Source organism: Periophthalmus magnuspinnatus, chromosome 22 (genome assembly GCF_009829125.3).
Source record: "Periophthalmus magnuspinnatus isolate fPerMag1 chromosome 22, fPerMag1.2.pri, whole genome shotgun sequence".
Taxonomy (NCBI): domain Eukaryota; kingdom Metazoa; phylum Chordata; class Actinopteri; order Gobiiformes; family Gobiidae; genus Periophthalmus; species Periophthalmus magnuspinnatus.
Genome location: NC_047147.1, coordinates 12,137,058 through 12,155,126, shown reverse-complemented (window position 1 = coordinate 12,155,126; position 18,069 = coordinate 12,137,058). Strand labels below are relative to the sequence as shown.

Here is an 18,069-nt window from a genome sequence, read left to right as displayed (position 1 = left end):
AACAGCTTGGATGGTGAGGACGTACTGTAAATTATGTGAAAAATTTGTACCGCGGAATCTGGTATTTGTTTTATTTTTATTTATTTGCGGGGTGTCGCGTAACGCATTCATAATGTCAGAATCAGACGCCCACTGCAGGTTGAATTAAAAACAATTCGCATTTTATTGACAAACAATATCTGCATAAATGTAATAAATCATTTCTTTTACCACAGTATTCTTAGTTTAGTGGGATTCCCAAGCTCAGGTGTTTTTGTTAGGAAGGAGATCAGGTATAAAAACATGACGTGATCACTGCGATTACACCGAGTGAGTTATTTCTTTGTATGTTTTCTCACTACAAACTGTCTTAAAGCTACCATATGTAATTAGACTGGTCAGCACGTCTCTGTAGTTTGCTCATGTATCACCACTAGAATCTAATGTTACTAATATCTGACCTCATGCCAGCTTTGGTCTGTGAGAAGAAGACCACAGACAAATTTAAACAAATGCAGATGAGGGGAGGGGGGAGACATCTACTGGTGAAAAAAACTTTAGCTTTAAGTCAGTCTGTCACTCAAAACCAATGTTTGGTTAGAGTTTCATTTTGGATTATTTATACAAGGATAATAATTTTAAAAGAGGTATTTCTCTCTCTACTCTCAAGTAAAACAAGTGTCTATGATTTCATAAGGTAATTTAGCTATCAAGGTTGTACTATTTGAACTTCATTTTTAGTACTTACACAAAAAGCTTACTTTCTGTTCCCGTATGAATGAACAGAAGAACGCTCTGTTTTAATAATATAGTTGTTCATAAACTCATCATATAAACCATTGTGTTTCATTATTATAATTAAACAGCGTCAGTACCTGTAGAAAGTTCCAGGCTGAATTACTTTGTGGTTCGTGTTGTCACTTTAAACGCCCACTTAAGGTTTAATTAGGCAGAATTATAATTTTCATTACGCTCCTCACGAACAATATAAGCAAACAGAATGCACATATTTTTAACACGCTGCTACACAACACGCAAAACCTATAAATATGTATGTTTTCTGATGTACAAACACAACCAACCTTCATGTATATATTTCTGATGTTTTTCATTTGATCTTTGCCTGCAGTACTTGTACTAACAGTACTTTGACGTCCAAGTCTACCTTATTCTCCAGGCCATCACAGGAACCTTTTGGCCGTCGGATTTGTACCTTATTTTATTCCACGTAGCTTCATCAAATATTTATGTGGAAGACACCTACGTATGGGAAAAAGCCCATTAGCATACTCATCTACATAGGAGCAGTGAGCTAAGTTTGGAGTGAGAACATAAAATGATTTTGGACTACAGTTGTAATATTAATTCCAATGCAGTTAACATTTCATTTAGAGTAATGAATTCAATGTGTTTTGACAGAAAGACAGACACGATAGCAGTGGAGTCAAGAGGTATAGCTGCAGGTTGTTATCTGAGATTCAAATGTTTGGAGAAAATGATATAAAATTGATATTACTGCAGTATAAATTCAGGGATGGTCTGAGGGCAATGCTTCTGCAACATCAATGTTCTCTTTCTCCCAGCATTAGATCTATACCAAATCAAATACTAAAGAAATGAGCACAAAACCTTTCAGACACACTTTAGGCACAGCGCAATCGTTTCTACATTGAGATGATAATAACAACAAATATCTGCCTCATATCTAAATATAACCAGAGTTAGAAATTAGGGTAAGATTAATTGCAATTGAATCGAAAACTTCTGGACCTGTTTAATATGTGAACTCTGAACTTTGAATATCATAATATTAATTCACACATCACAATACCTGGCAGAAAAATAGTAATTCAATATTTCCCCCAAATATTAGTAGCCTTATTAGAAATACAACACTTTCCTAAGGAGTACTTCTGTCTTCAAGTACAACCTGTACTTGTATCATAACTTTTCTATTTTGCATCTGCTTCCTGAACCAGCACATCAATATTCATCAGACATTAGAGATGATCCTTTATGTCACTTTGTATACTCCATCTTTACAGCGTTGTTACTGAAGGACAAGCACGCAGTCACATATTCACCACAAACCTCAGTGAGCTCCTTAGACTCTCCGCTAACGCAATAATCAGATCTCGCACGCTTTCCCCGACTGACACTGCGAATCCATATCTGTTTTAGTGAAATTTTTCTCACCTGCCTCCTTGTGTTGTTGCTTATAAATCAGAGTGCTACTTGAAGGACAACCACTATATAAGGTTTCTGTCTAATTTTAGTCTGGGGAAGGTAGGAACTCATCCATTTTTCATGATATATGTGTACCACCCGGATACTGTTTTCCCTTTTCACCAAATGAGACTTAAGCATTATTCAAGACTTGTTGCTGTTTACATACAAATAATACTATCTTAGAAAAACACATTTAATGCATATAAGGGAATCCAAAGGTGCTTGTATATTTTAAAGAAAGACATACACACACGTTTGACAAAGACGTGGCTGATATCTAAACAACTTTGTACACATAGGGTTAGTTTGAAGGGTTAGAGCAGGGCTGTCCAAACTGTGGTCCAGGGGCCAAATGCGGCCCTCAAACCAATTTTTGTTGGCCCTCATGCCTCCTTCTAAACTGGCCCAATTAATTTTTAGTACAAACTGAAGCGATTCTACCTCTCTAACCTGAATAACCAGACATTGTATTGGGATGCAAACCTAAAAATAACTTTCCAGGTCTTACTAAAGGTACAATGGCTCTGTCAGACCTGTGTTAAATGCATCGTTTGACTCGCTGTATCGACACTGGTCTGACACTGGCCCTCCGCTTCAAATATGTTTCAATATACAGCCCTCGATGAAAAAAGTTTGGATACCCCTGGGATAGAGAGACTAATGGGAGGAGGTAAGAATGTATATGTGTATGGGGGCATACTGATTTCACAATAGTATTTGAATGACATGACGCTATGTAATGTCTGTTTTAGAGTTTAGAGTTTTTGTCCACTGATCTGAAGGTTGGCGCTTCGTAAACATCATTGAGGGATCCACAGGTTGGCGGTGCGATTCCAGCTAACATAGACGAACGCTGTCGTTGCGTCCTTGGGCAAGACACCTAACCCCTCTCGCACCCGGCGTCTGCTCCCCCTGGTGTATGCATGCATGTGTGTGTGAATGGGTGAGTGGTTCCTTGACGTACAGCGCTTTGAATGCCTTGAAGGTGGAAAAAACGCTGTAGAAATATGTGACCATTTATCATTTCTTCTACATTTCCAACCTTCCCAGGGACTACTACATGGAGATAACTTAGTATTCATGATATAACCCACCTCCAGCATCTTTCCTGTGACACTTGTTTTGGGTAATGTATTGTTGTGCACTGTCCTTGTACAAATAAAAGCATACCATACCATATGAACAGATAGAATGGCAAATAGTCACAGAAAAAAATCCTTTCGCTATGTGGCCCATCAGTCTAAATTATAAATGGTATATCCACTAAAAGGTCAGGTAGGTGTTAACTTACTTGTAGTTTATCTCCCTAAAAATAAAAAAGGCTAGATAAAGAAGCTGGCTGTTGTTGGATGGTGTCTTGTTGTCAACATTTTTACGACGACCGCAGTACCACAGGGAGGCATTTGTACTATCCTGGTAGGGGCTCTGTTGCAATTATATGGTGCTATATCGATCGGTAATATTGATTAAAGCCCGCCCTTGATTTTTAGATTCAAACCGTCGCTTCTTAGGTTTTCCGAGGAAATGAGAACAATGGAAATGTGCTCTAATTTGGAACGCAGCGTGCAAGCTAATAAACATGACATTTTGACTAACTATTGTGCTGCTGCAATTTTTCACAAATTTTCCATGGAAACAAACAATCACTCCTTCACAAGCAGCCAGCAGGACGTCCTTTGATAAAATCCAAGCGTAGTTGTAATTTATTTGGAAGTAATTTGAAGCAATTTCCCCAAATAATTATGCATAGTTTCACATAAATTAGGGCCCTATTCACATGGCTGCTTTCGTATTGTGCTACAGTGCTATTTTTAGATGAATTTTGCAACACCTCCAGACTAGAGCCAGTTGAGCTCAGTTGGGTGACTCTGTTCTCACTCCCCAGGCTTAAATGTGGAGTTGGTCAGTGACACATGCTGTCCTCATGTGGCTTTAGAGGTGGCCTTTGTTACACCATTCTTTTAGATTACATGGAGCTGTGCCCAACTGTTGTGTGTTGCACAAAAATTATGTAACGCTTTTGCTTTTACTTACACGTAAATTTCCTCGGTTTGTCTCCTTACTTGTCTCATAAAAACTGATTTGCTTGAAATGTCCCACAGTCTGATATAAATGTATATATTTACATTACAATTTCCATCCATCCATCCATTTTATTCCGCTTATCCGGGGCCGGGTCGCGGGGGCAGCAGTCTAAGCAGGGACTCCCAGACTTCCCTCACCCCGGACACGTCCTCCAGCTCCTCCGGTGGGACCCCAAGGCGTTCCCAGGCCAGCCGAGAGACATAGTCCCTCCAGCGTGTCCTGGGTCTTCCCCGGGGCCTCCTCCCGGTGGGACATGCCCAGAACACCTCCCTAGGGAGGCGTCCAGGAGGCATCCTGAGCAGATGCCCGAGCCACCTCAGCTGGTTCCTCTCAACGTGTAGGAGCAGCGGCTCTACTCCGAGCTCCTCCCGTGTGACCGAGCTCCTCACCCTATCCCTAAGGGTGCGCCCGGCCACTCTGCGGAGGAAACCCATTTCAGCCGCTTGTATCCGCGATCTTGTCCTTTCGGTCATTACCCAAAGCTCATGACCATAGGTGAGGGTAGGAACGTAGATTGACCGGTAAATCGAGAGCTTCGCCTTCCGGCTCAGCTCCTTCTTTACCACAACGGACCGATACAGCGACCGCATCACTGCAGACGCTGCACCGATCCGCCTGTCAATCTCACGCTCCATCCTTCCCTCACTCGTGAACAAGACCCCGAGATACTTGAACTCCTCCACTTGGGGCAGAGACTCACCACCCACCCGGAGAGAGCAAACCACCTTTTTCCGGTCGAGAACCATGGCCTCGGATTTGGAGGAGCTGATTCTCATCCCAGCCGCTTCACACTCGGCTGCAAACCGCCCCAGTGCCTGCTGCAGGTCCTTGCAGCGCGCCCAGGACATTACAATTTTTATTACCAAAAAGTTGATTTGGTGGGTTGTCATACTGGTCTCTTTGGAGAATGCAAATATTATGTACAAAATTTCAGGCAAAATAGCTTCATGGAGAACAGAAAGCTTTGTACCACCCACCTACAGCTTACAATGTGTGGGAAAATACTTCAATATTCAATTATATTATGTTTTATATTATGATTATGGTGATTTATGTTTTGATTTGTTGTATTGTGATTTTAATGTCTTTCTGTCATGATGCATGCATTGTCTGCCTCTTTTGTTGTCCCCCTGTGTACTCTCCCCCTCCCGCACCTGCCTGAGTCTGGAGCTGGGCGGAGTTGCTGACTCCTCCCACGCGCACCTGGAGCGCATCAGCGCAATCACCTCCACCTGCTGCGGAGCATAAAATGGACGAGCGTCAGACACTCGGTGCCAGATCGTCCGTGTGTCAACATTCCTGCTCTCTCGCTCGTCCCCACTCCTGGTCTCTGGTCTCTGGTCTCTGGTCTCTGGTCTCTGGTCTCTGGTCTCTGGTCTCTGGTCTCTGGTCTCTGGTCTCTGGTCTCTGGTCTCTGTCTGGTACAGTCAACCCCTTGTCTTCACCTCCTCGTCTAATCTGTGGCTCTGGCTTGCTCCTTGTCTCCCGCTCCTTGGACTATTCCTGCTTGGCTCCCTCTGGCTTCGTTCCCGGTCCTGTCCTCGCCCTGGTCCTGGCCGCCCTCTGCTCCTGCTCCGGCTCACCGAGACGTACTCCCGGACCCCGAGCTCTGTACTCTTTGGTCCACCTCACACCAGCCTTTATGACACTTTACTTTATTTTATTTAAAGGACAATGTGCAGTTACATTAAAAGATGGCTGCACCAGATTTAGCATAATGCTACTTTCCATCTGTAGTCCTAAAACAACAACTAATATAACACTTTCTTATTCTGTGAAGCACTTTGAATTACTTTTTGTACAAATTGTGCTATACAAACTTGCCTTGCCTTATGAATCAAGTTTTTATAACATGTTCTGCTACAAGCACTGGTACTTTCTATTTCTATTTACTCTTCATTCACTTTGCAGTTACACTTTCAGTAAACTAGCCACGGTTGCCACAGGTAAGAAAACAAGTTAAGTCACCAATCTGTGCCCATATATAAACAGTTTAATAAACACTTTGCAATGCTGTAAGGCCATGTAACGTAAATGTGTTTTTTTTTCACTCCCAACAACATGAACAAACTTTTTCTTTTTTTTTCCTATGAAAAGATCCACCTGAATCCAAACAAGGCTTCACATTGAAGACTAGAAGGTAATTTGTCCTGGTATTTTTGTGGCAGCTTGTCCTAGCAAAGTAAAAAGCACCTCTTTTATAAGACAAATTACTTTTAAGGTCAGTTATTGTGGAAGGATAGGCTGTGCAAGTTTTGTGTCCGACTAGATTGAACATTTACTTCTCAACTAGAGCATGCAGAGATAGAGTCCATCTATTGCCAAGTTCTTTACCAAGTTCTGCCTGTTTAGTACTAAAATTAAAGTGACTATAACAAAGAAAACAACATATGCATGCAAACTCTGGGAAGTTACCTGATTTTCCTAAGATAATTGACTTCAAGAATGGATACCAAAAAGAGATTACATACAACCTCAACTTGGTATAATTAGCCTTGAATGCAGTGCACACAACTAAGCCTCACGTCTTGTTGCCCACACTTTGCCAGCATGGGGTCGCTTTTATCTCTGCATAACTCGGCTTATTCCAGGAAGTGATTTTGCCTGTTAGTACGTATTGACACTATAAAGTTATGAAACCATTCAAACTATTCAGATTCATTTCTCTTGTGCACTTTTGTGGACAGTTGGTACGATTGACTGCACAGTACATATTTAGGCTACGCAAGTGGGTAATAAGCGGCAGCAGTTGGAGCCAAAAGGATGATAATTACTGTCAAACATGCATTTCCAGTTGTAAGTGGGGATTTCATTGACAGTAAATTCAATTCAACACAAAGAGCAGCACTGGAAAACGCCTTTGAAAATTGGATGCGATTAGCGATTTCCGAGTACATTACAGGAAAAACAAGTTTGGCGTGGACGTCTTTATATTTGAACATTTTAACAAGACTCTCGTTAAGTAAATTCTGCCTGCACATTGTAGTTTCGATATCAACCAATACTTTCTGAAATGCATGTGATTAGCTGTAGCTCTTGTAGGTCTTAAAGGTCCTATATTACAAAAAATTGACTTTTGCGACATTTGAACCACATTATAATGCCTTTATGACATTAAAAACATACCTAGAGTTGTGTTTTGTTTCATTCACACGTCTCACACGAGTAATCCTTTAATATTAGTCTGTCTACATTTCCAAAGCTCAAAATGCAAAACATGCAAAGTCACCTCTCCGCAAACCTGACCTGTAACTGGCCAGTTGGTGTCACCTGCTTGTCTCCATAATGATGAATGTGTTTAATCAAAATTGTGGAACATTCCAGGAAAAGCCATCGCTTTCATGGGACAGGGCAAGGCAAGAATTTTTCTATCATTGTTTGACACCTGCAGAAAAGAGTTTATTTTTAGCATGTTCTTAGTCTGAGTAAACAAAAATAAACAACAACGGCTAGACGATTGATTCAATTGGTTCTGTTGAACAAAATCAGCGCTTTATCAAGATCAATACATATGAAGCTTCATTAAATCTCAAAATCTGCAGGAAATCATTTTACGTCTTACTTTTTCCAGTGAATTTTGGTGAAGGTGGGGCGTCCTTCACCAAAGAGCGCTGCGTGTGCTAATCACATTGTTCAGTTGTGCTAATACACTATGCTTGGATTATGCAATCGGACCCCAAATTCTTAGAAAGCCGTTTAGTTAGCGTCATCTCTCTCCACATCTGACCCTCACTAAAGGATTAAGCAGCCCTCGCTGGCACTGAATATCACCGGAGGATTAGCACTTTCGCCTGTCACCAAATCATAGCAGCGGATTAGCGCTCTCCACTGTCAGAAAACTGGGTCCCAAACACGTCTGAACGGGAGTGAGTGTAGAAGGTGACTTTGGGCTGAGGAGAGTATAGTCGTTTTCATCATGACAAACTGTACACTGCGCGAGGGGCTGACTGAGCTGACGGCTGTTAATTGAAATCATGAACAGAACGTCAATGAGAAAATCAAAGCTCGTAACAAAAGGTCAACTCGGTGCCATGTATGGAGATGTAATGTGTACTCAATCATACCAGGCGGGAGTGCAGGTCTGAGGTGAGAACAGTGAATATATTAATACGCTTAGGCTGCTCATGCACAGTTATTACACCTGGCATATTTATTATATATGGAATAGCCAAATATATGAATGCTCAAGTGAAGTTATCTCTTAAATACTTAAAGTGATGGATTTTTTTTCCTGTGTCTTATGATGTGAGAGGAGTGTGGCCGTTCTTCTGTGCAGCTCTGTGCCACCACAAGTCAGTCCCAAGTGGGAGAAGTGTCATGCTAATGGACACAACACCACTACGCAATGAGGATAGACTGAAACGACAACCCTCTGGCCATTAGGTAGAACAGGTAAGAGAGACATAACAGGTATTTTCTTGAAATATGTCCTTGTGGCGTCATTCGCTACTCTTATTGGAGACAGATAAATATAGGTCCAACAGTGGTGGAATGTAATGAAGTAAAAGTATTTAGGAACACGTTTTAAGTATCTGTAATTTAATTAAGTACATTTTAAAGTGGGTACTTTTTTACTTTTAATTCACTACATTTGAGAGCAGGTATCTGTGCTTTTTATTATTATAGGCGTTTGTGCTATTTTTTTATTGTCTGAGATCTGCTGAAAAGATTGAGTTTATTGTTAACATGTTCATAGTCTGAGTAAACAATATACAAATAAAAACAGCTAGACTAGATTTTTTTTTCTGCTAAACAAAATTCAGCACAAATATTTATTAAACTGAAAACGTTTTTACTTTCTAAGCACATTTTTAAACAGGTACTTTTAATACTTTTACTTAAGTTGCTTTTTTTATGTGATACTTTTACTTTCACCCGAGTATTTCTTTGCTCCAGGATCTGTACTTTCACTTACATAACAGAATTGAGTACTTCTTCCACCACTGAGGACCATTCTGTGGAACATTACAAAGAAATAATATTTCCTTGGAGAGCGAAGACAATCAAGTAAACCTCCCATGAGAAAAGCTCTAGCACCTTTAAGACTGAGACTAAATGAGTCATTACTTTATTAGCTGCTCACTCAGGGCCCGGAGTCAGTGGAGGATAACGGGGTTTGGTAATAAAAAAGCATATAATATTTACTGTTTCCTTATTAAAAACTAATAATATAGCTTTCAATACAAACTTCCTGAATTTAAAAAGATAACTGCGATATAAAACATAAAAATAGTCACATTTCATTGTCCAGAATCTGAACTATGCCTCAACTTTGCCTCTGAATTAACTGTGGACTCCTCAAAAACCCAAACGGATCCTCGATGATTAGAAATAACTGGATCTTGATGTCTTGATTAAAATTTAATTAAATACACAGCCCTATAAGATGAATAAACCTTTATTTATTTATTACAACACAGAAAGCAATAAAAATGTTGAAAAATAACAGACCAGTTGGGATCGTTTATCAAAGCTTAATGAGACCTAATGACAGCGAACACGCACAGAATAAATGCGGTGAGACGGATACATATCAAGGTGCTTTTAATGAGAAAACGCTCTGATTGCTGTGGTCAGTACCATGTAGAACTTTGCCTTGGTAATGACTCAAGGAAAGTGTCTGTTGTAGTTTATAATGTGAGTCACTAGTACATGAGTTATGTCTAGGAAGTTTCTTCTCAGACGGCAGCTAGAATGTGATTATGACTGATTATGCTGGTTCAGCTCTTTTACAGATAAGATTTGCTACAATAATTCACTTAGAGCAGCTCGCAATATAAGACTCAGAAGACTGAACAACGCAGTCTGTACACAACCCCAAAAATAATGATTGCATATTTACAACATTTCAGTAAAGGGGAAGGTTATGAGTTTCCGAAGTTATTCCAAATCCTACATATTTTTGCAAGATCCATATATAAACCTACCATGGACTACAACAATGGGCCAAAACAAACATCAGCCATTAAGGGTCAGAAAGGAGCGGCATTCTTGACATTGTATATTCTGATATACATGAATAAATTAAAGATAGATAACATAATGCCATACTGTGAGACATTCCAGTCAAAGCAAAAACACAATAAAGGTTGGTCAAATACAATACGGTTTTATTATGGTTTCTGGATTATTGGAAAACTTAATATTAATTGCACATATATATCATTTGAGTTCTTCAGTCAACACAAGATATTGCTGTGTTTTTTAATCTCGTCTGTACGACTCTCTAAGGCCTCTGCAGTAACAGTACACAGAGTATATGAGTCTATGTAACACTGGCCCCAGGCTCCAGCACAGACAGTTTCTTCTCTCATTTGTTTACTCCTCAGTGCAGCCACAGACTTCATATACTGTATAACTGCGTTCATTTATAAGTGGACGCGCCTACTTACCGGATCCTCTCGCAGGATATTACCTGGAGCATAAAGCTAATCAAAGATATGTCTGTGAAAAAGTTGTGTTTATAAACTTGTCAGGAATAGATTTCTCTCTCATAAAGGGACAAAATATATGGAAATGTACTCACTTTAGGTATTCAGCACTGGGTATGTCGCAATTGAATTAAAGTCTCCAATTGAACTATAGTTAACAAGGTAATAGAATGTCTCTGGTTTCCTGTATTTTAAAGAGGGGGTATTATACAAAACCTTTTTTTTTTTTTTTTTTAGCTTTCTACCATGTTACCAAGTTGTTCCCTTATAAAAAAAAAAAAAAACAAAACAAAATAATGCATGTAAAGGTTTCAGATGCCATCCATGCATCCATGTTTGAACGTTTTAGCGATCTCTCCCGGGCCCTGTAAGCTGTACGATTCTGTCCAAGGCCCCGCGCACAAGCCTACATCATCCACGCTCCCACACGACAACTCTCCATAAATACACAGAAGCATGACACAAAACTGTACACAGCAACTTGACAAACCTGATACGATGCGCAGTAGTTTAATTAGCAGGACGCACCCTGATTGAGTTGTGGTAGCGCTCTGAAGGGGGAGTGACTTAATGCGGAGAGCAAAGGGAGGGCACTCAGAGCGCCAAAAACAAAAGTGAAACTCATGCATGTTTATACAAATATAGCATTTTCAAAAGAGTAAAAGGTAACAAGGTGACCTAAATATGTTGAGTTAGCAGTCAATACACCATAGCAGTAAAATACTCCCCCTTTAAACACAAAACATATTAACCCTACAGTTAAACATATTCTACACTACAGACATATTCTGAAATGCATGGGATTCTTGTGTTACATTAGCAGTTCATGTTTCAGTCTCACACGCTAATGCAGCTGGACCCTTATAAAGTGTAGAGTGTGAATTGAATCTGTATTGGTTATTGTGATCATGTTACCAGGTTCCTTCAAATACTCTAACTCACGCTGGGTAGAAAATAAAAGGTTTGCAAGAAAAACAAAAAATATACTAAAAAATACACAAAAAAATAATCATGTTAGGAGCAAATCATGATTTTTAAACATTTTTATTCATTCATGTCAGTCACTCTTATCACAAAATTGCCTAGTCTAGAAAAGTATTAGTTCTACCAAGGCCTAGGTCATGATAACAAATTTTGAAGCACGATATATTGCGGAAGTAAATATAGACAATGAAACCAAACCATGAAGCAGAAATTCACAAATTTAGAATATTCACAAAAAGTATTCTAAATGTATAAAATTGTTAAACATATGAGCAATACATAAATAACAGAATGCAACACTTAAGTAGTTGGTTTGTATCTATAATGAGTCATAGAAGTTCATAATTTAAACTTTTACAGCTCATATCTCATTGTAGTACACAAAAATAACAAAAAATTTGCTAAAAAAAACAAAAAAAACTGCAGTGATATAACATAGGCAAACACTGTATGCAGAATCCACTTTTCACTTGAAAGATGTGTGACATAAAGATCCTCTCTCTCTTTTTCTCTCTACTCTCTCCACTCTGTACTATTACACGCTCAAACACTATTTCACTTCTGTATGCTGTAATGAAGCTCCAGGGACCAAGACGAGAAATCCGTTTTTGGTTAGATTTCAATCCGTTCTGTCTATATGCGCTAGTCCCACCATCTGCACATTATAAATCTTAGCCGTTCAATAAGCCGAGGCAGCGGACAAACTGTGTGTATAGAAAGCCCATGTCTTACACAGGTCTGAGGACTACCGCTGGCTGTCTCCCATTAGAACCTCATCTATTTCTATCAATACAGCGCCAGAGCAAAGCAAATAGTGGCAGCTGCACCATCCGCGGCTTTTATGAATCCTTCAAAGCACATTTGATCAAAGTGGACAAGATTTTGGATTTCCTGTCACCCCCCCTTCTATTAGATATAAATGGGGTAATTAGAGTATTGACCAAAGAGGAGAATAAGAGGGGAAGTAGTCAAAATGTGGATATATGTAACTGAAGGGGTATTACTTAATGGTACGGGTGATATGCAAAAAAAAAAAAAAAATAAATAAATAAATATATATATATATATATATATATATATATATATATATATATATAGAGAGAGAGAGAGAGAGAGAGAGAGAGAGAGAGAGAGAGCGAGAGAGAGAGACAGAGAGAGACTTAAAGGTAAAGGCTACCTTTTACCTTTAGTTCAGGGTTGAAATCATCCAAATGATTCTAGTGAAGGTGTCTGAAGTTTAAAAACCCAGTGGCGCACTTCCTGTATTACCACATGACATCACAAGGTGGAACAGAGTGTTTTAAGTTTAAGAGAAGAACTGAACTCTGCCTAAATATGCGGGATTTGTGTGTGAATGAAACAAAACACAACTCCAGTTATGTTTTTGAAAAGGAAAATCATCAATAGTGTCATTGAATGGCTCTTTAACAGTATCTCCACAGAAACAAGAAGGGGACGCCAACCAGCCAAGTTACAGGTCAAATCTGTGGAGAGGCAAGTCTGCACACAGTACCAAAGCAACCATTTGACAGCCTCAATAACCCAATTATGATTATCCAGTGCTTTTCTGGTGAATACTGTAAGGTCAAGCACATGCTCTTTAGATTTTGTTGGTGACTAGAGTGGCCGCAGAGCTGATTGTCCAAAAGTGGCAGAGCACAATGTCCATGAGGAGAGTGCTAAGTGCACTTAGCACATGTCCAGACCCGGTCCTGAGTGCACCATCCTCTCCACGCTTTTAATCACCCATTACATGTACAAACGTCAGGAGACTTGGCCACCATTTAGCTTCCTGTAAAAACACTTTCCCACATAAATTGGCAATATTTTTGAGGCTTTAGTTGTAGTAGTCTTGATAGTTTTATATTGCAATTGATTTGTGAATATTTCGAATTATAGTTATTTCCACAAGACAAGAAACCAGCCCTATCCTACAATGGTTTAGATAGAAAATGATCAAACAGTAGTGTCTAAGCAAGTGATAAAATAAGTCATAGTCTGTGTTGAGGTTAGTACTACACAACACAGTTAAATTTAACAGTGGAGAAATGCCACTATATTTTATTAGAAGGATTACACTGCCACTTCCTTTTATTTTTATACAGCTTTTTGCAGCTGTTAAATATATATTTTTTAACATAAAAGTTATACTGGGTATTATAATGTTGCAGCCCTACAACAACTAAAACACTCATTTGTGTCTAAACCGCCCCTTCTAGCAAATGTTTTTATGTGCAAATAATTAAAATAAGAAAATAAGGTTGATGATAACAGTAACATAAAAGTGCACTTAAGAAAAGATTCATGACCACAGGGTAACAATGCAAATGTTTCAGGCTGAGATAGGGAGCCATTTTCTGCTGAAATCTCAAAGTTGATCAAATATTTAAGACAAGCCGCCCAATCTAAAACACTTTTTATTCTTATCTAATAACTCCCAGAGTGGGCTGCGCAGCAAATGGTGCCATCTCCAAAATGAGGAGAGATGGGGATTATCCACCAAATACAAATGATTTAACTCGAAAATGAATATAGCTGCTGCTATGAGCGTTTAGGAAGTCAAACTTTATCAAAGCAAATTGGGTAAATGCAAAAAGACTGTTACAATTTAGTAGCTGTGTTAAATATCAAGAGTTGTTTTTTTTTTTTTTTTTTTTAATAATTATGAAAACACAGTTTATTAAATTAAAGTGTAACATTTTAATATTTAATAGCTAATGTAATAATTCTAACTCCCATAGTTAGAAAAACATGTCTTTTAGCAGATTTATAATGTATTTATTTATACAGAGCAGATTCATCATTGTAAAATTAACAACCAATAGCATACTAGCATGTGAACTGCAGAAAAAAAATAAATAAATAAATAATAATAATAAAAATAATAATAATAAAAAATTAAAAGTTATTATTATTATTATTATTATTATTAATAATAATAATAATAATAATAATAATAATAATAATAATAATAATAATAATAATAATAATAATAATAATAATAATAATAATAATCCAATGTCTCATTTTGACTCTAAGAGCTGCCTTGACAATATATTTGTGCAAAACAAACATGAAAAATGGGAACAGCCCCTTTAATATTTTTCCACTAATGACAGATGGGAATAGTGGCTAAATGTCATTTGCATATTCATCTACCATTTTGTGAGGGACCCCAACTTTAACTCAAACATCTACAGAAATGTACTACCATAGGGTTAAGACGAACACATTCCACTGCCGACAGATGCAGCTAATTTGACACGCTACACCTTTAAAGCTAATTTATTCACGCCAAGAACACTTTCTCTGTAGCGCCTGCAGTGACTTCTGAGAGCACATATCGGAGGCTCATTATCACCACATCTCTCTCTCCTCCTCTCTCTTGCTCTCTTCATCTTTTTCTCTCCACATGTGAACCAGCCATGGCCATACATGTCACCATCATAACAACACACTTCCTCTCCTTTAGCACTGATAACCTGTTCTATCCCACATGGGGCACTCGGGTCAGCCTCTGCTTTGGAGGTGTTTCCTTTGTTAAAAGATGTTAAAGTGTCACAAATGGTGTATGATATTACTGTCATAACCTGCTGGCCTTTTGTTCCAGCAGCACCAAGTGAAGATGAATGCTGCAGTCTTGGTTAGAAGACACCGAAGTCTGACTTAAAATAGGACCGCACTGGCCAAGAATATCTTATAAGAAAAGAAAACTATAGTTATGTGTCTCTACTGATCAACTGTGGATGGAGTTGGCAACTTCGGAGCTATCCCGCAATAGTACAGGAGTCTGAAAAAATAAAAAAATTGAAAATCATGATTTCTGATCCACTCCGTCAGTTACAAAAAGTATGTGTACATTTCATAGAGTTGTCTAGCTTTCAAACACACCAACAAAGATCTGAATGAAGACTAAAATCCAGGAAAGATGAGATGTACTTATGGTTTACTTTCCTGGATGAAAGATTCTAATGTGCATACAGATTTATACTGCCATCAACACAAATAAAACTTGACACAGCAGAAGAGAATAGACTGTTTTTTCCACTTCTGATGGTGCAGTGTATACATCTGTGTATACGCAGCGTGTATATATATATATATATATATATATATATATATATATATATATATATATATATATATATATATATATATATATATATATATATATATATATATATATATATATATATATATATATATATATATATATATATATATATATACAAACTTTTATTTAAATATACTTCAAATTTAGATCCCATCTCATTATGAAACTTTGCTGTTTACATAACTGATGCTATTTTCCTGCACAGGTTGCCATGGAAACGCAAACCTCTTTGTGCGCCTATTGTTCCACAACAACTACCAGGTCAACTTGTTCCTTACCAGTCCAAGAAAATTATTTTAAGGAGACAAAATACTTTGTTCGTCTCAAATACAACATTCTTGGTACAAATGACAATGCACTGGACTCATCACAATGTTCATATTATTATCAAGTTTTAATGCTTATTTTTTAATCCTTGTTTATTCTGCATATTTTTGAGGCAACTGTGGTTCTTGTATTTTGTTGCTGCACCACCGAAATGTATCCACTATGGAAAAAGCATTCTCTTATCTTAATCCCTAATGGAACAACTGAAAAAGAAGGTTTCTTAAGATGAGGAGAAAGTCAATACACTCAATATTACCAGTGTCCCAACAGCATTCACCACATTACCACTTTGCTGCTAGCTTCATGTAGCCCTGGAATATTTGCTAAAACAGCCTCTCACCAAACATTCTGTGTTCTTCTTGTGGCGCATCTCAACAGCTAAAGCCTTTTTATTCGTTCTCACCATCGCAATCATCTTTTCACATTGCAGCAGACTCTCTGTAAACAAGTGAGCGCAGATGAAACATGAGTTCATGGTACACTCAAGATGTTTGCAAATAACCTTTATTATACATGAAGGAAATATTTGGCTAAAAAAAAAAATGTAACTGATGAAATGCTGTGATGCAATAAAGTGAATGTAATAAAATGTATATTTTAAAAAAGAGCTGGAGGCCAAGTCAGAATTCTACAGGGAAATTCACTGTTTAACTGTCTGACAGATTTGTTAATCTTGTTTATGTGTAATATCTCTGTAATACCTGGGCTAAATGAAACAGAAACTACCATTATTCAACCCCAAAGACACCGTTGTCAATTAATATATCTTTAGTTAACTATCAGACTAATAGGGCAAGTTTATGGAGCCCATCCCAAACAAATAGTGATATGGTAAAAACAGCAACAGTCTCCCATAGAGGTACATAGGCCCCTGCCCTCCAGCTGATATTGTGACATTATCAAACATGAATGCAAGAAAAACACCTCGTGAAACCATATCCACATTGGATATCCACATTGTACGTCCGGGTCTGCATGAGTAATATTCAATAACAATGCTTTCTGCCATGTATACTGAACATTTGAAATTACTGCACAAATCAGGAGCCCTTCCCAAAATATGTTCAAATAAATGTGTTCCTGGTTCAAATAATTTAATATCAAAGTCATGCAAACTAGGAGAACCGATTATCTCAAAAAACCCACCTTAGTTTGAGTTTTTCGATAGCGTCTGCACTCCCTCAATCTCTGCTGCCGCTGCAAAACAATACAAGTGAAAGACATTTGAATGGAATGAATTATTCTCCGCTTCTCTGTCATTGTCAATTCACACCCTAAATAGGTTTTCTGCACAGTGGAATGAAATGAAAATTATTGATGAAAAGTCGTATGCATCAGACTAACTTTTTCGCAAGCAGCATGCCACAGTTAAGAGCTGTTAACAGGCGAATGACGGCAAAGAAGGCAGTTTGAATAATAGCTTCATAATAGAGGAAGTCAGATGAGAATAAATATTGTCAAGTCAAGTGGACATCGAGGTCACTTACTTTCACCCATAGGCCATCCAAACAATGGCAGATTGGATAATTGTTGCACAATCTCGCCCTGGGTCCTTTGTGCATACAGAATGTGGATAACAGAATGTGTCAAATATGGACAAGAGCTGGGTCAATATTGAAACATATTTTACACAACTTCTGTTCTGACGTTCTGACATAGCGAAGAGGTTGTGGGCTCAATTTCTTATTATGTTTTACCATGAATTTAGAACTACCATCCAGAGACATGCTCATTTACAGTGAATTGACTGTCTAAAACTGTCCCTTGGAGAAGAAATGATTGAAAGTGTGAGACTATTTGACTAACTGGCCAATGTTCACAGTGCATGACAAAGTAGTTGGGAAACAAGTCGCTTTGTTGGTCATAATTAAACTGGTATTTACACTGTACTCTCCTCTTGTTTTGACATAATTTGATTTT

General features: G+C 38.2%; 1 protein-coding gene across 4 annotated transcripts in view; it reads right to left on the bottom strand.

The window, feature by feature from the left end:
- Nucleotides 1-18,069, bottom strand: part of lingo2b (leucine rich repeat and Ig domain containing 2b) — a 41,233-nt gene that overhangs the window by 11,320 nt on the left and 11,844 nt on the right. The window contains exon 1 of one of the 4 annotated variants that reach the window (XM_055231232.1): nt 17,296-17,335. The exons of the other annotated variants lie outside the window; for them this stretch is intronic. The gene's annotated coding sequence lies outside the window, so the exon portion shown is untranslated. Of the gene's footprint in view, nt 1-17,295; nt 17,336-18,069 lie in introns of those variants that run through there. 4 annotated transcript variants of the gene reach the window in all.